Genomic DNA, 23,064 nt, shown 5'->3' with positions numbered 1-23,064 from the left:
GGGGCAGCAAACAGATGTGCGACCCATGATTAGGAGACAGGTTCATCTTCATGCTCCAGCTTGATCAAGGAGGAGAGCTATACATGTTTTATGGTATTTTACCTAAGAGAGAGCAGCAGGAGTGATTAGCTAGATAGAAATGAGTTTGAGGATGATGATGTGCTACACTATATTACTATGATGATAAAATAGCTAGTGTTGGTGGTAATGACTATGATGATTATTACTAGCTAGTGTTAGTGGTGATTAAATAAATATTGTTTTTTTAGACAGAAATAAATATTGTTGGTGGTAATGACGATGAGGATGATTAAATAGCTTGTACTGGCGGATTAGATTCAAGTGGAGGCAACATGTGGTGCACATCGAAAGTACTACTAGTCCAAACTAGATCAAGTTTGGATTAGTAGTATACTTTTGACATGCACCACATATTGCCTCCACTTGAACCTAATCCACCATCATTTGACACACTATTATGGACATAATAATGTAAACCTCATAACTGGTATTGTATCAATATTTGTACGATGGTGCATAAATACACTAAAAATAAAAAAATAAAAGAAAGTACTAGTAGCGATGGACAGAGAACACGGTGCAAGTAGTTACCTTAGCAGCAGCGTAGTACCGAACAAATGTTGCAGCTATTTGTCCTGGCAGTAGCGCGGGCAGGCATGCGCTGCTGCTAAGCAATAGCTGTAGCGCTTTATTAGTAGCGCGCCCTCCCACGCTACTAGTGAGCACAAAACCCGCGCTACTGGTAGGGTTTTCCCTAGTAGTGTTAGGGGGTGTCCGGATGGCCGGACTATGACCTTTGGCCGGACTCCCGGACTATGACGATACAAGATTGAAGACTTCGTCCCATGTCCGGATAGGACTTTCCTTGGTGTGGAAGGCAAGCTTGGTGATACGATATGTAGATATCCTCCAATTGTAACCGACTCTGTGTAACCCTAACCCTCTCGGTTGTCTATATAAACTGGAGAGTTTTAGTCCATAGGACGAACAACAATCATACCATAGGCTAGCTTCTAGGGTTTAGCCTCTTTGATCTCGTGGTAGATCAACTCTTGTACTACCCATATCACCAATATTAATCAAGCAGGAGTAGGGTTTTACCTCCATCGAGAGGGCCCGAACCTGGGTAAAAACATCGTGTCCCTTGTCTCCTGTTACCATCCACCTAGACGCATAGTTCAGGACCCCCTACCCGAGATCCGCCGGTTTTGACACCGACATTGGTGCTTTCATTGAGAGTTCCTCTGTGTCGTCAGCTTTAGGCCTGATGGCTTCTTCGATCATCAACCACTACGCGGTCCGGGGTGAGACTTTTCTCCCCGGACAGATTTTTGTGTTCGGCGGCTTCGCACTGTGGGCCAACTCGCTTGGCCATCTCGAGCAGATCGAAAGCTACGCCCCTGGCCATCAGGTCAGATTTGGAAACTTGAACTACATGGCTGACATCCGCGGGGACTTGATCTTTGACGGATTCGAGCCATAACCGAGCGCGCCGCACTATCACGATGGGCATGATCTAGCTCTGCCACCGGACAGCGTCCGGAATGCCGCTCAGGTGTCCGCTCTGACCCTTCGCTCGGAGCCGACCGCGCCAATCGGGGACGGATGGTTGGATGCCGCCTCGGGGGCTGCAATCTCTATGGCGATCGAGCCGAATACCAGCTTTGTCCTTTGTGAACCTCGAGACTCCAAGGTGCCGGACTCCTTTCCGAATTCCAAATCTTCCGCACCCCTTCAGATCGAACCCAATTGGGCTGCGATCATGGAGTTCACCACCGCGGACATCTTTCAGCACTCGCCCTTTGGCGACATCCTGAATTCGCTAAAGTATCTCTCTCTATCAGGAAAGCCCTGGCCAAACTACAGTCAGCAATTTTGGGATGCGGACGATGAAGAAATTCGAAACCCACCCACCACCCGCTTCGTAGCCACTATCGATGATTTAACCGACATGCTCGACTTCGACTCCAAAAACATTGACGGTATGGACGCCGATGAAGAAGACGACCAAGAACCAGCACCTATAGGGGACTAGAAAGCCACCTTGTCATACGACATATACATGGTGGACACCCCAAAGGAAGGGAATGGCGATGGAACAACGGAGGATGACCCCTCGAAGAAACAGCCTAAGCGCCGACGGCAGTAGCGCCGCTCTAAATCCCGGCACAGCAAAAATGGTGATTCTGGCACTGGAGACAATAACACCCCGGACAGTGCCGAAGACAACCCCCTCCAGCAGGATTTAGCGCAGGAGGATGGAGAAACCAGCCCTCGTGAGAGAGCGGTAGACAGAGAGGTTGAGGACGACAATTACATGCCTCCCTCCGAAGACGAGGCAAGCCTCGACGACGAAGAATTTGTCGTGCCAGAGGATCCCGTTGAACAAGAGCATTTCAAACGCAGGCTTATGGCCACGGCAAGCAGCCTCAAGAAAAAACAGCAGCAGCTTAAAGCTGACCAAGATTTGCTAGCCGACAGATGGACTGAAGTTCTCGCGACCGAAGAGTATAAACTCGAATGCCCCTCCAAAAGCTACCCAAAGCGCAGGCTGCTACCCCAACTAGAGGAGGAAGCAACTAAACCTACATCACCAGCGTATGATGCGGCCGATCGGCCACCCCGTGGCCACGATAGAGAGGCCTTTTGGCCCTCAACTCAAGCCGCACCCCAGCGCCGCTCAAAAAGTACCAATACATGGGGAAATACGCCAGACATGCGAGACATATTGGAGGACAAGCCAAGGCAAACAAGATCGATCTACGGATCGCGTGGGCGCCCCACGACACGTAACGATAACCGTCACGCCGGATATGCCAAATACGGCCAGGCCGAACACGATAGACAAAGCTCATCTGAGCTACGTCGTGATATAGCCCAGTACAGAGGCGCCGCACACCCACTATGCTTCATAGATGAAGTAATGGATCATCAAATCCCCGAGAGTTTTAAACCCTTACACGTCGAATCATACGACGACACAATAGATCCTGCGGTATGGATCGAGGATTATCTCCTTCATATCCACATGGCCCGTGGTGATGATCTACACGCTATCAAATACCTCCCGCTCAAGCTTAAAGGACCAGCTCGGCATTGGGTTAACAGCTTGCCAGCAGAGTCAATTGGTTGCTAGGAGGACCTGGAATTTGCATTCCTTGACAACTTCTAGGGCACTTATGTGCGACCACCAGACGTCGATGACCTAAGCCACATAATTCAGTAGCCGGAGGAATCAGCCAGACAATTCTGAATGCGGTTCCTAACCAAGAAAAATCAAATAGTCGACTGTCCGGACGTAGAGGCCCTTGCAGCCTTCAAACATAACATCTGAGACGAAGGGATTGCCCGGCACCTAGGACAGGAAAAGCCGAAATCCATGGCAGCCCTCACGATAGTCATGACACGCTTTTGCGTGGGAGAAGACAGCTGGCTAGCTCATAGCAATAACATGACCAAGAGCCCTGGTAATTCAGATACCAAGGACAACAACGGCAGGTCGCGTCGTAACAAGCACAAGCGCCGCATTAACGGCGATAATACTGAGGATACAGTAGTTAATGCCGGATTCAGAGGCTCTAAACCCGGTCAGCGGAAAAAGCCATTCAAAAGAAATACTCAAGGCCCGTCCAGTTTAGACCGGATACTCGACCGCTCGTGCCAGAAACATGGCACCCCCGAACAACCAGCCAATCACACCAATAGGGATTGTTGGGTGTTCAAGAAGGCAGGCAAGTTAAGTGCCGAACACAGAGACAAGGGGCTGCATAGTGATGACGAGGAGGAGCCCCGGCCGCCGAACAACAGAGGACAGAAGGGCTTCCCCCCACAAGTGCGGATGGTGAATGTCGGTGTCAAAACCGGCGGATCTCGGGTAGGGGGTCCCGAACTGTGCGTCTAGGCGGATGGTAACAGGAGACAAGGGACACGATGCTATTACCCAGGTTCGGGCCCTCTCGATGGAGGTAAAACCCTACTCCTGCTTGATTATTATTGATGATATGGGTAGTACAAGAGTTGATCTACCACGAGATCAGAGAGACTAAACCCTAGAAGCTAGCCTATGGTATGATTGTTATTCGTCCTACGGACTAAAACTCTTCGGTTTATATAGACACCGGAGAGGGCTAGGGTTACAAGAGTCGGTTACAATGGGAGGAGATCTTCATATCGCATCGCCAAGCTTGCCTTCCATGCGAAGGAAAGTCCTATCTTGACACGGGACGAAGTCTTCAATCTTGTATCGTCATAGTCCAGGAGTCCGGCCAAAGGTCATAGTCCGGCCATCCGGACATCCCCTAATCCAGGTCTCCCTCGGTAGCCCCTGAACCAGGCTTCAACGACAACGAGTCCGGCGCGCAAATTGTCTTCGGCATTGCAAGGCGGGTTCATCCTCCGAATACCTCATAGAAGATGTTGAGCACAAGGATAGTGTCCGGCTCTGCAAAATAAGTTCCACATACCACCGTAGAGAGAATAATATTTACACAAATCTAATCTGCTGATGTATTCCGTAGTGTGACATCACGCCACGGCCAAGCCTTTATTAGAATCGTTTTACTGTCCCGCCTCAGCGTGTTTAGCGAGGCGGTTTCCTTGGCACGTCTTGTCAAAGCAGAGATCGTGTCCCCTTATCCCGGGATTCTCATGAATATGAGCGTGGGTAACCCAACCGTGCCATTGGTATGACCTCTTAATTGAAAGTGAGTCCCAAACGGTCACGGGGAGGGCTCTTGGTACTCAACCTCTTTATAAAGAGACCAAGGCTCGACTTCTTTCTTTGAATCCAATCAAATCCGCCCCTCGCCTCGAGTTCCAACACCCGAAGCTCCAGATTCAGGCGCTTCGGACCTGCGATGATGTCCGGCTCCGACCTCCAAGGCCGGTGGATGCCTTCCTTCGTTACGGAAGAAGACGGGCGAAAGCTGAGAGATGCCAGGTATCTAACCGGCGATATCTCACATAGACTGCCTGCTCAAGGGCAGGCTATTCCCACTCCCTAGCCCGATGAGAGCGTGGTGTTCACATCTCACTTCCTTTGGGGGCTAGGCTTCCCGATTGATCCCTTCGTGAGTCCATCCTCCAAATCTCATCGTTCATTGTCGTGTGTGAGGCCTTCATCCATATTACTCCTCACTTTGGACTGTGGCTTAAAACCTTCAAGGTAGAACCGAAGATGATCGAGGGGCAGCACGCTGAGTGAGGAGGGGCTATTATAAGCAAGATTGCCGACGCTCCATGGCCCGAGGGCTCTTTTCAAGAGGAGTTCGGCTTATGGCAACGGGAGTGGTTTTACATCACAGCCCCTAGGGGCACCACATGGGTGGTGCCACCTGCTTTCCGCTCGGGACCCCACCACGGCGAGCGTCATGGGTCAATGAAGGGCTTAACGAGGGGCCGTCCAAGGACGTGCCCTTGCTGCAGGGTCGCATTTGAGATCTCCTAGAAAGAGATATCAACTTGGCCGTAGTGGCGCAGGTTATGCTGATTCGCCGCATACTGCCCTGCAAACGTCGCCCTCTTCGCCTGTGGGAATTTAATCCGGAGGGACCGCGAGTCATCCAACATTTTATGGGCATGACGCCCATGGAGATGTACAAATTGTTCTTCGGGTGACAAGCAATGTGTACGGACTTGTACGAGGATGCAGGTCTGAGCTACAATCGCCCGGATACTCAAGTAAGTAGCCCCGTACTCGGACACGCCATCCATATCTTCATCATAAAACTGCCCTTAAAAGAGCTATCCTTTGAACAGGAGTGGATAGCGAAAGCAAAGCTTATCAGGAGTGGATCCCATGTTGACTAGGATGCTGGAGATTGAAAGCGAAGAGGGGAACCAGGGAGCTACCGCTTCCACGAAGGAGGCTGTCAGGAAGGGAGGAATCAAGAATTACCGCAACCAGGGAAAGAAAAGGACCGACTCTGAAGACCCGGAGGCGATGTCCTCAAAGCGGGGGAAGAAATCTTCATCAGAGGGTCCGGAGCCGGAGAATGCCCCGGCCGCATTGCTCCCCCAAGGGGATCAGCTCTCCACCGAGTGTTCCAAAATGAGTGACATCCCTGTTTTATTTCTGAGGAAGATAACCAAAATTTTACCTTGTAGTTCGGATCTCAACCCTTCTCAGCAGAGCTCATCTTCAGGGGATCTTCGTACGGAGATGATGGAGAGCAAAACGCCTCCCCCAGCTATACTGTCTTACGAGGCGGGCGACCCCGAGGTGTCATCTCAGAAGGTTTCTCCAAATCCGGACCTTGAAAAAGTTCGTCGGACTAGTCCGGCACCCTTTGGTGCATGGTCGGAGGGGCTGAAGGATCTTCTCGGGCGAGCGTCTATCTCAGAAGAACACTGTGTGTTGATGAACACAGTGATTAGAAGGAATTCGTCCGCAGAAAGCGGATTGTACGAGGCCACCAGGAGTTTACTGACAGGCTTTGAGGTACGTGAAAAGGTGTACCTTTTGACAGAGTCGCATATATAAAATACGCCCTGTATAAATAGTAGCCCCTGAGACTCTGTGTGTTGTCGAAAATGATGACGCACAGAGGATCAATCCCAGGTATAATATGTCGCCTTTCCTCTATAGGTGGCGAGGTGTTCGGTGGCTAGCCGGACTGATGAATTTGCTGAGCTAAAGCGGCAACTGGATGTGGCAGATGCCGACATCGCGCTTGTGAATGAGCGGCTAGACGAGGCACAAGGTATGTAACATCTCAAAGACATCTGGTAATAGGGGCTTTGATGCTCGTACCTTATAACATACGTGCGTAATGCAGATGGTGCCGCTGCCGTGGAGAGCCTTCGGGCGGAACTTGCCCGAGCCAAGGAGCAAGCGAGGAAAAGCGATGCGGCTGTTGTTAAAGCGGCTGAAGAGCTAAAAGCCGAACAGGCTTCTCACTACCAGAGCATGGAAGTAATAGCCGAGATGGCTATGAAATTGCAGGATGCTACCGACCGTTGTAAGCTTCTCGAAAAAGAAGATAGGGTGGCACAGAAGGACCTAGAAAAGGTCACTACCGAGGCCAAGGACACTCGCTCTGCAATGTGAGCTATGAAGGAGGAGCTATGTAAGGCCGGAGATATCGCGGCTAGAAAGACCTACATGTTGTGGAAGAAGTTCGGGGATGCTAACTATGCTCCATTAGACCGGGTGGAGTGCGGCGAACACTTATCTGGATTTGGCGGTGAGTGTCACATCCCTAGCTTCTGGTAATGCTCTAGGCTAGCTTCATGTGTGCATCATGTCTATATTCCGAAAGTTGAAATGAGGAAATTGAAAGCCTCGGAAATCATTTTAATAAAGGGGCAAGAAACCCTAAAATTGCAATCAGTAAATCCAAAATGCCCTAGATATAGCTCTGACAATTTTGGCAAGAGTTATAAATCAAACCAAAATTGTGGGACATTTCTAAGGAATTATTTGGGCTCTGATTTTAAATCAATATTTTATTTGAATTTGGAGTTATATACATAATATATAATGAATATATTTTCAAATGCCCTGAGATATTTTATGTTTATGAGGAGTAGACCTTAAGTGACATAAAATCATCCAGGGGAGTTTTGGCACTGTTTTCAAATTTGTTTGAATTTGAATTCAGTGCCAATTAAATAGAAAAACAGAACAGAAATAAAAAAAGAGAGAAGGCCACGAGGCCACTTACCTGGCGCCTACCTGTGCGGCCTGCTGCAGAAACCGGCCCAGCCCATCTCCACTCCCCCCCTGTCATCTTCCTCCTCGCCAGAAGGACCGAGGCGTGGCGCGCGCCCGAGAGCCCCGGCCACCTCCTGCTTACCTGCTCGCCGCTGGAGGCACCCGAGGGTGCCACGCACTCCCCTCGACCCCTTGCACCTCTCGCCACTCTCCCGTGTCTCTCCCTCCGTCCCTATCCCCCTCTGGCCCCTCTCTCTCCCGCGACCGAACGGAGCTCATCGCCGCCGCTCGCCGTAGCCACGCCTACCGGCCACCCCACGCCTCACTGACGCCCCAGGAAGCTCCGCCTCGCCTCCCTCTTCATCCCCACCCAGACGAAAGGCACCGGAAGCCCCTGGATGCCGCTAGCTCCGCCGTTCCCCTCCTCGGCCACCAAAGACAACCGCCGTAAATTCGCCGTCGCAGAAGCTCCCCCGAGCTCGCCGACCCCTCCGTTCGATCCACCGTGAGCCTCTCTTCCTCTTCCCCCTTCTCTCAAGCTCGCGCTCATCCCCTAGCTTCTTTCTCCACCGCGGCCGAGAGCTTCTCGCCGCCGGCCATGGCGTGGCCGTGGCCACAGCCACCGCAGCTCGCTCCCGAGCCCACCGTCGTGCTCACCGCAACCTCAGGAGGCCGCAGCGCCCTTCCATTTCCCCTTTTGTGCACCATAGCGCCGTTTCCGCCAACGCCCGAGGTCCGGCAGCCGCTGAGCTCGACGCCGACGAGGATTACGGCCTCCCTAGCTTCCCCCGTTTGCCCTGTTAGATGCGCGCGAGCCTGGGCATTCCGTAGATGCCCTCCGCCGGCCATTTGGTCGCCGGAGGAGGAAACCCGCACCCCACCGCCATCTCTGGCTCCGCCGGCGACGAACAGTGGGTCAACTCCGGCGAGTTGGCCCGGGTTTGACCCTAGTTTGACTTCCCCAGAGCCACTGACATGCGGGCCCCGCCCGGCTAATTAAGTTAGGTTAGTATTAACTAAGTTAGGTTAGTTTAGTTAGACACTGACACTCGGGACCCATCGGTCAGTTTGACCTGGGCCACACGTTGACCTGCTGATGTCATGCCAACGCCATGCTGATGCAATATTCCTATTCTGGAATTTAATTTATTTTATTAATAATCAAGAAATTCCAGAAATAGCTAAAACTTCAATAAATCATAGAAATTCAACCGTAACTCCAAATTAAATAATTTATATATGAAAAATTATCAGAAAAATTCAAGGAATCCATCTGTACCATTTTCATGCATGTTAGAACAACTTATAGCTTCTGTTTAGCACAAATCAAATAAATGGCATTTAAACTCTCACATGTGGAGTTTAAATTTGAATCTTGTATTCAAACCAACCCCATTTAACTTGTTGCTAGATGCATTAGCCCAAAACACATTCATATTGCCATGTCATAGCATGCATCATATTGTGCATTGCATTGATCGTGTTTCTTCTGTGTTTGCTGGTGTTGTTTTCCCTCGGTAGACGTTGTACCGACGATGTGATCGTTGACACTGATGAAGACTCAATGTTATCTTCAGAAGTGCCAGGCAAGCAAAACCCCCTTGTTCATTCCGATAAAATCCCACTCTCTCGCTCCTGCTCTCTTTTACTGCATTAGGACAACAACGATTCATCTGTTACTTGCTGCGGTAGCTGAACCCCTTTATCCTTTGCATGACCTGTCATTCCACAGTAAATAGATGAAACCCACTAGTATGAGTAGGAGTTGTTTGAGCCCTGTTGTGCCTACTCATTCATGTTTGTTTGTCATGCCTGCTACTGCTTAGAGTTGAGTCAGGTCTGATTCATCGGGGATGAATCAAAGGTGTGTGAACATGTCCTACTATGTGTGAGCTAAGTGTGTGAACACGATTTGGTAAAAGGTATCGGTGAGAGGCCATGTAGGAGTACATGGTGCGTTGTCTCATTGAAGCCGTCCTCAGGAACTAAGTTCTGTGTTTGTGATCCATGATTCATCTACTACCATACATTGGGCCCTGAAATATGACCCCGCTCGACTTCTTATTCACCCTTGTCCTTTGTCCAGGAGTTGCAAGTAGTTTCTGGTGCTTGTAGTATGCTGGAGCCCATGGACAGCGCTGACCGTAGGGGTGGGCTGTGATGCGGTAGGCACGTGGCCGGGTATACCGGGCGCCCGTTTGGTGTCACGGAACCCTGTTCACATCGTTTGGGGCTGTGAGCGAAACTCCGGCCGGATCTCCTCATGGATGGAACCCGAATAGGCGATAAACCTGGACTAGAGACTTGAGTGTTTAGGTAGGTCGTGGTCTACACCCACGTCGGCTTTCGCTTGAAGTCTGCCGAGCACATGTTGTGTGCAGACGCTAAGTGGTGGAAACATGTATGAAGAAGTACACCCCTGCAGGGTTAACATCATCTATTCGAATAGCCGTGTCCGCGGAAAAGGACTTCTGGGTTGCTTATATCAGCTCATAGACAAGTGAAAGTGGATACTCTGAAATACGCAAGATAAGCGTGAGTGCTATGGATGGCGTTCTCGTAGGGAGACGAGAGCGGACCCATAGTGGTGTATTGATATGGTGAATATGTGGAATCGTGTGCGCCACCTCAAAAGAGTTGCTTGCAGTCGTAGTTAGGATAGCCACCGAGTCAAAGCTGGCTTGCTGCAGTTAAACCCCACCATCCCCTTTGTTGATAATGATGCATATGTAGTTAGTTCTGATGTAAGTCTTGCTGGGTACATTTGTACTCACGTTGCTTAATTTATGTTTTTGCAGAGAGATTTCGGTCTCGCTAGTAGTTCCGCGTGGACTTCGACGTTTAGCTTGTTACCTCAGCTACGATCTTGTGCCCTCGGCAGGATCTGGTAGATAGTCAGGCTTCTCAGCCTTTTTCATTTATAGATGTCTGTACTCAGACATGATAGCTTCCGCTTGTGTTTTGATTTGTATGCTCTGAATGTTGGGTCATGTGACCCATGTTTGTAATATCTCACTCCTCGAAGCCTATTGAATAAATTACTTGAGTCATAGACTCATGTTGTGATGCCATGTTGTATTTGCACATATCGAGCATATTGTGTGTATGTTATTGAAATGATTGGTATGTGTGGGATCTGACCATCTAGTTGTTTATCTTTAGTAGCCTCTCTTACGGGGAAATGTCTCCTAGTGTTTCCACCGAGCCATGGTAGCTTGCTACTGCTCCGGAACACTTAGGCTGGCCGGCATGTGTCCTTCTTCGTTCCTGTGTCTGTCCCTTCGGGGAAATGTCACGCGATGAATACCGGAGTCCTGTTAGCCCGCTACAACCCGGTTCACCGGAGTCCTGCTAGCCCAGTGCTACAGCCTAGATTCACTCGTTGATGACCGACACGTTCGATGTTGGGTCATGGATGCCTGTCCCTGTAAGTTTGTGCCACTTTGGGTTTACGACTAGCCATGTCAGCCCGGGCTCCTTTCATATGGATGCTAGCGACACTATCATATACGTGTGCCAAAAGGCGGAAACGGTCCCGGGCAAAGGTAAGGCGACACCCGTGGGAATACCGTGCGTGAGGCCGCAAAGTGATATGAGGTGTTACATGCTAGACCGATGTGGCATTGAGTCGGGGTCCTGACAGGCGGCGAGTGCCGCAGACGCGGCCGAACACTTCCGGGGTCGAGGTGACCATGAATTGGAAGAACTTTTTTGGTCGCAGTTCCACAATCCAGAGAGCCCACTTTCTGTATCCGACCGTTTGGCCGCTTGGGTGGAGCTGAACAGGTTATCCGGACTCGCCATGAGGTATGTCGCGAGTCGTCTGTGGCCGAAAGAGCCAGAGCCGAACAGTTATTTTAGCTTGGTGCAGCAGTTCCTTGGTTCGGTGCCGCATGTTGATGCAATGAAGAGGTCAGCGTGCATAGAGGGTGCACAGATGGCTCTTGCCCTTGTCAAGACATACTGGGCGGATATGGAGGCCAGTGTTGTTGCATCCCGAGATTCGGACGAAAGCCGAGTACCTGCCAAGCACTACATTGAGGAAGTTTTGAAGGGCACTCGTGTAATAGAGACGCAGTGCTCGAAGGATGTTCTGTTCGAATAGCATGTGCTATTGTAAAACAATATTTTGATGAAATATAAAAGCTTTTTATACTTGTGCTTTCAACAATTAGAATGCCACCTGTGCGGCCGTTAATGTATATGTGTATATAATCTGAAAGATGGCAGTCGTTGGCTTCAGCCCCCACGAATATAATACGGGGGTGTTCGCAGAAGGCGCCTTTTCACACTTAATCCAACATCTTGGTCCTATAAAGGAGGTGATAGCGCAGCAAACTAGGCAACCGGACTATAAAGCTTTATCACTTTCACTTAGCAATAGGAGTTTGACAGTGGGGCTACTGAATAGCCCCTAGGGGCACCGCGCTCGCCCGAATTCGGGACGCATGTGTGCCTGACCGGGAAACTGCCCTTCGTTAATGCGGAGGAATCCTAAAGATTCCGAAAGTCATCGAGTGGTTGAACAGTCTCTCGCTATATCATGACAGTCAGTTTTCGGCTTTCTCTACTGAGGTGCTCGCCTGGCCGAACCGGGGCACAATCGCAGTAGTTCTCCTGGTGCCGCCTTAGCCGATATAGAGGAACGTAAGGCAGCAAAACACAGGAGCCGGGCAAACCCAACATTTGACCGAAGACATGATTCGGAGCTGATGCATATAAGGCCAAACTCGCGACGCCAAACACTCCCTAAGGTATTCGGTCTTTATGAAAATGGGCCGAACAAAAGCCTTTGGTAAAAAGCCCCTGGTGCCCAGGTACGTGAAAAATTCTGGCGTGGCCACATGCCAAGACGCTAGCCTCCTCCTTGGTTATAGCAAAAACTGGGGGATGTTATCAACAAGAGACAATAAAAAAGGTTTACGCAGGGTCTTAATCTGAAAAGAATCCTTGAAACGGGTCCCTACTGCATGTCTGCGCCTGTGTCTCCGTTGTGTCGTATCCTGGACGGGTGTAGCACGGTGTTCGTCTGTGAAAGAGAGGAACTTAGTGGAAAATAATCGTGCGAGAAATCTATGTTAAATAAACAAAATATATTACAGAAACATGAGTAGAATTGAGCTGTATTGTCTCCTGGTGTAAACGCATGGAGCCCCTTGTACAGGGTTATGCGGCTATTAAGCCTTTGTATGTTTATGCCGGACTCGTCGAGCCATGTCCGGGGTAGTAAAGCTGGATTAGTGTGCGGCTGTCAAGCCAGCCGCACCATCATCCGCACTCGGGGAACACTTTATATTTCCCTTTAATGAGATGATGCCTCATGGACCGGGCATTTTGAGTGTAAGGGATGCATAATGCGGTATTGCGTTAAAGCGGGCGAAAGCTTCGCGTCCCAGTAGTGCTTGACAGCCACTCTATGTTTACGGGCTTGAATCCCGCCGGAAATTCATGGTCCAGCACCTCATCGGTGAAACATAGAGGATGTGCGGCGCCCCTGTATTTTGGTGTGCTGCGATGTTCGGATATTTGTTGCGTTGTATTGCTTACGAGATCTTGCTTTCGTGGCCCGTAGATGGATCTAGTTAGGCCGTCTTTTTGATGCGAATCCTTGTGCGGATCGCGCGCCTGATTGATTGCGGCGCCCTGTGCCGCTCGACGTTCGTCATGTGGTCATCTATCCGACCTAGTGGCTTCCTTGTTTTTTGAATGTGGGGGCTCTAAGGACTCCTCATCAAATTCCAGTAGTAATTTTCGCTTCGGATAGCTCTTTGTGTGGTGACTGTCGCCGTACTTGTGTGCGGTATTAAGTACTTTGCCCCATCTGATTGTGAGTGCATCTTCCGCTGTTTTGAGCTTCCGCTTCTGCTTTTTCAGGCTACACGCAGTGGCGACGAGCCTTTGGTGGAGGTTCTTCTGCTCCAGCGACTTGTCCAGCGTGAGGTCGTCCGGACTATTATCTTTGCCGGGGACGGATTGTTCGGTTTGCCTGTCCTGTTCGGACTTTTGCTTGACGGTATGTTCGTCGTCCATCGGTTCGCCCTGCTCTATGACTGGGTCTCTGTCGAGGTGGGGTTTGGCGCGGCGCTTACGCCTCCGCTTTGATTGCTTTTCGAGGGAACGATCCCTTGTTGCACCCTTTTGATCTTCGTCGTCGCTTCTTTTAGGTGTGTCCACCATGCATACATCGTGTGATGAGGTGGTTGTCCGGTGCCCTATAGGCGCTTGTTCTTGATCGTCTCCTTCATCGGTGTCCATACCGTCGATGTCTTCGGATTCGAAGTCGAGCATGTTGGTTAAATCGTCGACAGTGGCTACGAAGTTGGTGGAGGGTGGGTTTCGAATTTCTTTGTCGTCCGCATCCCAACCTTGCTGACCATAGTCCGGCCAGGGATCTCCTGACAAAGAGAGAGACTTTAGTGAATTCAGAATGTCGCCAAAGGGCGAGTGCTAAAAGACGTCCGCGGCGGTGAACTCCATGATCAGAGCCCAATTGGGTCCGATCGGAACGGGCGCGGATGATCCGGAGTACGGAAAGGAGTCTGGCACCTTGGAGTCACAGGCCTCATGAAGTACTAGGCTGGTATTCGGCTCGATCGCCGTAGAGATTGCGGTACCTGGGGCGGCGTCCAACCGTCCGTCCCCGACTGGCGCGGTCGGCTCCGAGCTAAGGGTCAGAGCGGACACCTGAGCGCCGCTCTGGGCGCTGTCCTGCGGCAGAGCTAGATCATGCCCATCGTGACAGTGCGGCGCGCTCGGCCGTGGCTCTAATCCGTCGAAGATCAAGTCCCCGCGGATGTCAGTCGTGTAGTTTAAACTTCCAAATCTGACCTAATAGCCAGGGCCATAGCTTTCGATCTGCTCCAGATGGCCAAGCAAATTGGCCCATGGTGCGAAGCCGCCGAACACGAAGATTTGTCCGGGGAGAAAAGTCTCACCCTTGACCGTGTCGTGGTTGATGATCGAAGAAGCCATCGGGCCTAAAGGTGACGACACAGAGGAACTCTCAATAAAAGCACCAATGTCGGTGTCAAAACCGGCGTATCTCGGGTAGGGGGTCCCGAACTGTGCGTCTAGGCGGATGGTAATAGGAGACAAGGGACACGGTGTTTTTACCTAGGTTCGGGCCCTCTCGATGGAGGTAAAACCCTACTCCTGCTTGATTTATATTGATGATACGGGTAGTACAAGAGTTGATCTACCATGAGATCAGAGAGGCTAAACCCTAGAAGCTAGCCTATGGTATGATTGTTGTTCGTCCTACGGACTAAAACTCTCCGGTTTATATAGACACTAGAGAGGGCTAGGGTTACACAGAGTCGGTTACAATGGGAGGAGATCTTCATATCGCATCACCAAGCTTGCCTTCCACGCCAAGGAAAGTCCTGTCCAGACACGGGACGAAGTCTTCAATCTTGTATCTTCATAGTCCGGGAGTCCGGCCAAACGTCATAGTCCGGCCATCCGGACACCCCCTAATCCAGGACTCCCTCAGTGAACATGATATACGCAACCCATGTCCCCAAAAGGGAAATGAAGTGCGCGCTCAGGGACGTCTATGCGTTGGAGCCAGTCGCCACAAAGTTCAACCCATGGTCCTCCTGTCTGATCACCTTTGATCGAAGGGACCACCCCACTAGCATTCGTCACGGCGGATTCGCCGCATTGGTTCTAGACCCAATCATTGACAGATTTCACCTCACTAGAGTTCTCATGGACGGCGGCAGCAGCCTGAACCTGCTTTATCAGGATAGAGTGCGAAAAATGGGTATAGATCCCTCAAGGATTAAACCCACAAAGACGACCTTTAAAGGCGTCATACCAGGTGTAGAAGCCAGCTGTACAGGCTCAGTGACACTTGAAGTGGTCTTCGGATCCCCGGATAATTTCCGAAGCGAGGAGTTATTCTTCGACATAGTCCCGTTCCGCAGCGGCTATCACGCCCTACTCGGACAAACCGCATTAGAAAAATTCAATGCGGTGCAGCACTATGCATACCTCATGCTCAAGATGCCAGGCCCTCGCGAAGTCATTACGTTCAATGGAAACACCGAATGCTCAATCCGAACAGAGGAGCACACGGCGGCCTTGGCGGCGGAAGTGCAAAGTAGCCTCTCAAGGCAATTCCCCAGTCCGGCTGTTAAACGTCCGGATAACATCAAGCGCGCCCGAAGTAACCTACAACAAGACCGACTGGCACATTCCGAGCAAGCATAGCAGTGTGGCCCCAACCCCAGCCCTCGCGAGATTGCGATACCAGTACCACTCGTACATAATTATGATTTGGAAATACCATGGGCATAAGGGGAGGGGCACAACCCCGGCACGCCTAGAATGCGGCTCAACCGCACTAGGGGCTCCCGATTTTGCCATTTCTTTTTTTTCATATATACTTTCAGGACTCCACTATTCAAAAGGCCTGTCCGGCAGTACAATCGCCGAACACACGATTCAACAGCCAGGGAGACAACAAGCCACGTCAAATGTTCAGGTGGTCTCTATAACGAGCTAAATACCTATCTTACTTAAAGTCTCACAGCTTGCCCCTAGAGGGGGACATGTCAAATAATCCCACCTCTTGCTTATCGCACTATTTGTATCATTCTGCTCTCACAGCAGCCCTTTTAATAAACAATACATAGCTCTTGACTATTGTTGCATTCATTTTTTATATAAATATGTTCAGTTATGACATTATGCAACCGTACACTTTGGTACGGCCATTACACCAGGGGCTTAAGTACCCCATAATACGGTGTGAGAAGACTGAACACTGTCATGAGTGCGGCACCCCGAACTTATAGCATTATATACATTGGCTCCGAATCATGTCTTGGGTCAATAGTTGGGTTGACCCGGCTCCCATGTTTTGGTACCTTACGTTCTGCTATGTCGGCTAAGGTAGTGCTGGGAGAACTACTGCGATTGTGCCCCAGTTGAGCTGGGTTAACACCTTGGTAGAGAAAGCTAAAACTGACCGTCATGATAGGGAGAGAGACCGATCGCTGTTCGAGAGGTTTTTCGAGTCCTTAAAGACTTATGCCGCTTAGAGCGAGGAGCTGGCTTTGTCCGGCCTAGGCGTGGATAGCGCCCCGAACTCGGTCTTCCGAATACTAGGGGCTTCTCCGAAATTTAAAATTATAGAATTCAATGGCTAAGTGAGAGTGATAAAGCATTATAAGTCCGCTGGCCTTGTTCATTGTGCTGAGCACCTCCCTCGATGGACCCAAGAACGGGAAAAAGAGCGCTCAGGTTTATCCCGAACACCCCAGCACTCGTGGCATGGGGGTAGAAGCCGACGACTTGCATCTCTCAAATTTAGTAAACGGCCGCACAGAAGGTAATATTTTAAATTCAAAAAGCATTGCTTAGCGCATATGAATATGTTTTCAGCGCACAGGATAAACACGAGCGAGTTTACTCAAAAATTACATCCTTGGTACATTCATCCGCCACACGACGGGCACCCTTCAGGACGCCCTCATAATACATCTCGGTCCTGCGATGCTCCTTCCCCTCCGGTGGCCCCTCTGTCACTAGCTTCTCAGCATCCAGCTTGCCCCAGTGCACTTCAGCACAGGCAAAAGCCCTACAGGCACCTTCGATGCATACGGAGCACTTGATGACTTCAAGTCGGGGACAGGCATCCACCAGCCGCCGCACCAGCCCAAAGTAGCTCAAAGGCATGACCTCCCCAGGCCACAGCCGGCCTATCAGGCCCTTCATGGCCTGTTCGGCTGCCTTATGAAGCTCGACCAGCTGCTTCAGCTGGTCGCTCAAGGGCACCGGTTGTCCGGCCTCAACATACTGGGACCAGAACACCTTCTCCATTGAGCTCCCTTCCTCGGCCCGGTAGAAGGCGGCGGCGGCGGATACACTACGGGGCAGATCTGCGAATGCTCCTGGAGAGCTCCGGATTCGGGTAAGTAAAAGGTAATTTACTTTCACGTGCTTGCTTTGCATAAAGAATGCCTTACCCGCCGCAATCCTTTTCATTGCCTCAATTTCCTGGAGGGCTTTTTGTGCTTCGGCCTTGGCAGATTTGGCGCTTTCAAGTGCCAAGGCAATCTCGGATTCTCGAGTCTTCGAGTCAAGCTCTAAACTCTCATGTTTTCTCACAAGAGCATCGAGCTATTGCCGCACTTCCTCCACCCGCTCCTCTTGTTTCTCTCGCTCGACACACTCCATGGCCGCATTGTCTTCGCCCTTGGACAGCGCTTCCTTCAGGGTCACCACCTCGGTTGTGGCCCCTGCAACATTCACGTTGGACCTGTTATTATTTACAACAAGGTATTTATATATATACTTACATAAGGTACACTAGTAGAAAACAGGGCTTTCGTCCAGGCCAGTTTAGCCCATTAGTCCCGGTTCAATCCAGAACCGGGACCAATGGAGCTATTTGCCCCGGTTCGTGAGCCCAGGGAGCCGGCCGGGCCACGTGGGCCATTGGTCCCGGTTCGTCCGGACCTTTTGGTCCCGGTTGGTGGGACGAACCGGGACCAATGGTCCTGGCTCCTGGCCCACCACTATTGGTCCCGGTTGGTGGCATGAACCGGGACCAAAAGGGTTACCTTTAGTCCCGGTTCATGCCACCAACCGGGACCAATAGTGGTGCCTATATATAGCCCCTCGCGCAAGAGCAGAGCACACTGCTCTGTTTTTTCTGGCCGAGGGGGAGAGGGCTTGGTGGTGCTCTAGCTCACCTCCTATGCACACAAGGTGTTCGATGGAATGCCCGAGCCACACTACTTAAGGTTTCTCCTCTCCAAGCTCGACCGCCAAGCTCCATTTTCCTCAATATTTATCTAGGTTTAGCGGTCCGTCACGCCCCGTCCCCGTCTTCACCGCCGTCGATCACCCGCGCCGATCTCATCGCCGGCAGCGCCGTGGTGAGCCTCTTGTTCTTATCTTCTTTCTGAAAGGAAAAATATTATTAGTTGTTTGTTTAGATAGATACTTGTATTATTTTCTTACTTTTATTATTGCATCTTATATAGTGCGCCGATGGTTTTGGTATCCGCCCCCGTCGGCCCTCGTCCTGTCTATGATTCGGATGTGGTATATATTATCTTTTCATAACTATTGGTTCATTTATTGTTTATGAAAATTATGCCGACCAACGTGACATAGATTTTATTTATCTAGGAGGTTGTTGAACCGGAAATTCCAACTGACCCTATTGTCGAGAGGTTAAATTTAGTTGAAGAAGAAAACAATTTCTTGAAGGAAAAAATAAAAAAACTTAAGGAGGAGAAGATGATATTGGAGTTGCATGTTGCGGATGTCGTCGATGATCACAAGATCAAGATGGATGCAATGCGCTTGAAGATGAGAAAGATTAGAAAATATGCCATTCATACCGAGGCTTGGTATCATTATGCCGTTGGATCAGTTGTTACCTTGGTTGCGATTATGATCGCATTTGTTTTCACATTGAAATGTTTTACATAGTTTCAATGTATGGTTTAATTAATTTAGATGCTCTGCAGAGCTTTATGTTGTTAGATGAGAACTATGTATCTACTTTGGTTTTTATGTGATGATGAACTTCTATTAATTTGGTCACTTAATTATCTATTCATGATGTTCTGTAATGATTTTTGACACACTTAATTATATATAATGCACGCAGATGAACCGGCAATGGATGTACGGTGACAGACACACCTCCGAGTACATTAAGGGCGTGCATGATTTTCTCGAAGTGGCTGAGGCAAACAAGCAGAATGGTTTTATGTGTTGTGCATGCCCTATATGTGGGAATACGAAGTCTTACTCTGACCGGAAAATCCTTCACACCCACCTGCTTTACAAGGGTTTCATGCCACACTATAATGTTTGGACGAGGCACGGAGAAATAGGGGTTATGATGGAAGACGGCGAGGAAGAAGAGTACGATGACAACTACGTGCCCCCTGAATACGGTGATGCTACTGAACATCAAGATGCACCAGACGATGTGCACGATGGTGCTGCAAGGGGCGAAGCTGCTGAAGATCAAGTGGAACCAAATGATATGCCCGATGATGATGATCTCCGCCGGGTCATTGTCGATGCAAGGACACAATGTGAAAGTCAAAAGGAGAAGCTAAAGTTCGATCGCATGTTAGAGGATCACAAAAATGGGTTGTACCCCAATTGCGAAGATGGCAACGCAAAGCTCAGTACCGTACTCGAATTGCTGCAGTGGAAGGCAGAGAATGCTGTGCCTGATAAAGGATTTGTGAAGCTACTAAAAATAATGAAGAAGAAGCTTCCAAAGGATAACGAATTGCCCGACAGTACATACGCCGCCAAGAAGGTCGTATGCCCTCTAGGATTGGAGGTTGAGAAGATACATGCATGCCCTAATGACTGCATCCTCTACCGCGGTGCATACAAGGATCTGAACGCATGCCCGGTATGCGGTGCATTGCGGTATAAGATCAGACGAGATGACCCTGGTGATGTTGACGGCGAGCCTCCCAGGAAGAGGGTTCCTGCGAAGGTGATGTGGTATGCTCCTATAATACCACGGTTGAAACGTCTGTTCAGAAACGGAGAGTATGCCAAGTTGATGCGATGGCACAGTGAGGACCGTAAGAAAGACGGGAAGTTGAGAGCACCCGCTGACGGGTCGCAGTGGAGAAAAATTGAGAGAAAGTACTGGGATGAGTTTGCAAAGGACCCAAGGAACGTATGGTTTGCTTTAAGCGAGGATGGCATTAATCCTTTCGGGGAGCAGAGCAGCAATCACAGCACCTGGCCCGTGACTCTATGTATGTATAACCTTCCTCCTTGGATATGCATGAAGCGGAAGTTCATTATGATGCCAATTCTCATCCAAGGCCCTAAGCAACCCGGCAACGACATTGATGTGTACCTAAGGCCATTAGTTGAAGAACTTTTACAGTTGTGGAATGGAAACGATGTACGTACGTGGGATGAGCACAAACAAGAGGAATTTAACCTAAAGGCGTTGCTGTTCGTGACCATCAACGATTGGCCCGCTCTCAGTAACCTTTCAGGACAGACAAACAAGGGATACCACGCATGCACGCACTGTTTACTTGACACCGATAGTATATAACTGGCAAGCTACAGGAAGAATGTGTACCTGGGCCATCGTCGATTTCTTCCGACCAACCATCAATGTCGAAAGAAAGGCAAGCATTTCAAAGGCGAGGCAGATCACCGGAAGAAGTCCGCCATGCGTACCGGTGATCACGTACTTGCTATGGTCAATGATTTACACGTAATCTTTGGAAAGGGTCCCGGCAGACTAGCTGTTCCGAATGACGCTGAGAATCACGCACCCATGTGGAAGAAGAAATCTATATTTTGGGACCTACCCTACTGGAAATACCTAGAGGTCCGCTCTTCGATCGACGTGATGCACGTGACGAAGAACCTTTGCGTGAACCTGCTAGGCTTCTTGGGCGTGTATGGGAAGACAAAAGATACACCTGAGGCACGAGAGGACCTGCAACGCTTGCACGAAAAAGAGGGCATGCCTCCGAAGCAGTATGAAGGTCCTGCCAGCTACGCTCTTACGAACGAAGAGAAAGAAATATTCTTTCAATGCCTTCTCAGTATGAAGGTCCCGACTGGCTTCTCGTCGAATATAAAGGGAATAATAAATATGCCAGAGAAAAAGTTCCAGAACCTAAAGTCTCATGACTGCCATGTGATTATGACGCAACTGTTCCGGTTGCATTGAGGGGGCTTCTACCGGAAAACGTCCGACTAGCCATTGTGAAGCTATGTGCATTCCTCAATGCAATATCTCAGAAGGTCATCGATCCAGAAATCGTACCAACGCTAAGGAGTGATGTTGCGCAATGTCTTGTCAGTTTCGAGCTGGTGTTCCCACCATCCTTTTTCAATATCATGATGCACGTCCTAGTTCATCTAGTCGACGAGATTGTCATTCTAGGGCCCATATTTCTACACAATATGTACCCCTTTGAGAGGTTCATGGGAGTCCTAAAGAAATATGTTCGTAACCGCGCTAGGCCAGAAGGAAGCATCTCCATGGGCCATCAAACAGAGGATGTCATCGGGTTTTGTGTTGACTTCATTCCTGGCCTTAAGAAGATAGGTCTCCCTAAATCGCGGTATGAGGGGAGACTGACTGGAAAAGGCACGCTTGGAAGGGACTCAATAATATGTAGTGACGGATATTTTTGGTCTCAAGCACACTACACAGTTCTACAGAACTCTACCTTGGTGACCCCGTATGTCGATGAACACAAGAACAGTCTGCGCTCCAAACACCCGGAGCAGTGCGACGACTGGATTACATGTGAACACATCAGGACTTTCAGCAGTTGGTTGGAAACACGTCTCAGAGGTGACAGCACTGTTTGTGATGAGCTGTACTTGTTGTCCAGGGGACCATCTTCGACTGTAATGATTTGGAAAGGATACGAGATAAATGGGCATACATTTTACATGATTGACCAAGATGAAAAGAGCACCAACCAAAACAGCGGTGTCCGCTTTGATGCAGCAACCGACAATGGAAATGACACATATTATGGTTACATAGCAGACATATGGGAACTTGACTACGGAGTAGATTTTAAGGTCCCTTTGTTTAAGTGCAAGTGGGTCAATCTGTCAGGAGGCGGGGTACAGGTAGACCCACAGTACGGAATGACCACAGTGGATCTGAAAAATCTTGGGTACACTGACGAACCGTTTGTCCTAGCCAATGATGTGGCACAGGTTATCTATGTGAAGGACATGTCTACCAGACCGAGGAAAAGAAAAGATAAGGAAGCGAATACATCATACACTGAGCCAAAGCGCCACATAGTTCTTTCAGGAAAAAGGGACATCCTGGGAGTGGAGGGCAAGACAGACATGTCTGAAGAGTATGAAAAGTTTCATGAAATTCCCCCCTTCAAAGTCAAGGCTGACCCAAGCATCCTGATAAACGATGAAGATTATCCATGGTTACGGCGCAATAAGAAAACGACACAAGCGAAGAAAAAGTGAAGACTTTCTCCCGCAACTATTATGATGATAACATGCCAACTTTGTAACAGACGAGTATGATAACATTGTCCGTTTTGTACATGCACATGCTATGCCAACTTTTTCAGAGTTCATTTGAAAACTATGAATTTTAAAACCTCGCCAACCGAAGGGCGCTCACACCGGTTTATAAATAAAGCAACAAAGAAAACAAAAAAAGAGTTTCCAAATTTGAAAACTAATGGCACTAACAGAAAGTTTATAATTTTTCTAAAACTAAAAGCAAAAAGAATTAAAAAATAAAGCAAAAAACAACAAAAAATAAATAATGCAGAAAACAGAACAAAAAACTGAAAAAAAAATAAAAATAGCAACAATAAGTATTTTGTTGTAAGTAGAAACAAAATAAAATAAATAAAGCAACAAAG

Source organism: Triticum dicoccoides, chromosome 6B (assembly GCF_002162155.2).
Source record: "Triticum dicoccoides isolate Atlit2015 ecotype Zavitan chromosome 6B, WEW_v2.0, whole genome shotgun sequence".
NCBI lineage: Eukaryota > Viridiplantae > Streptophyta > Magnoliopsida > Poales > Poaceae > Triticum > Triticum dicoccoides.
Note: the sequence above shows the minus strand (reverse complement) of the source record.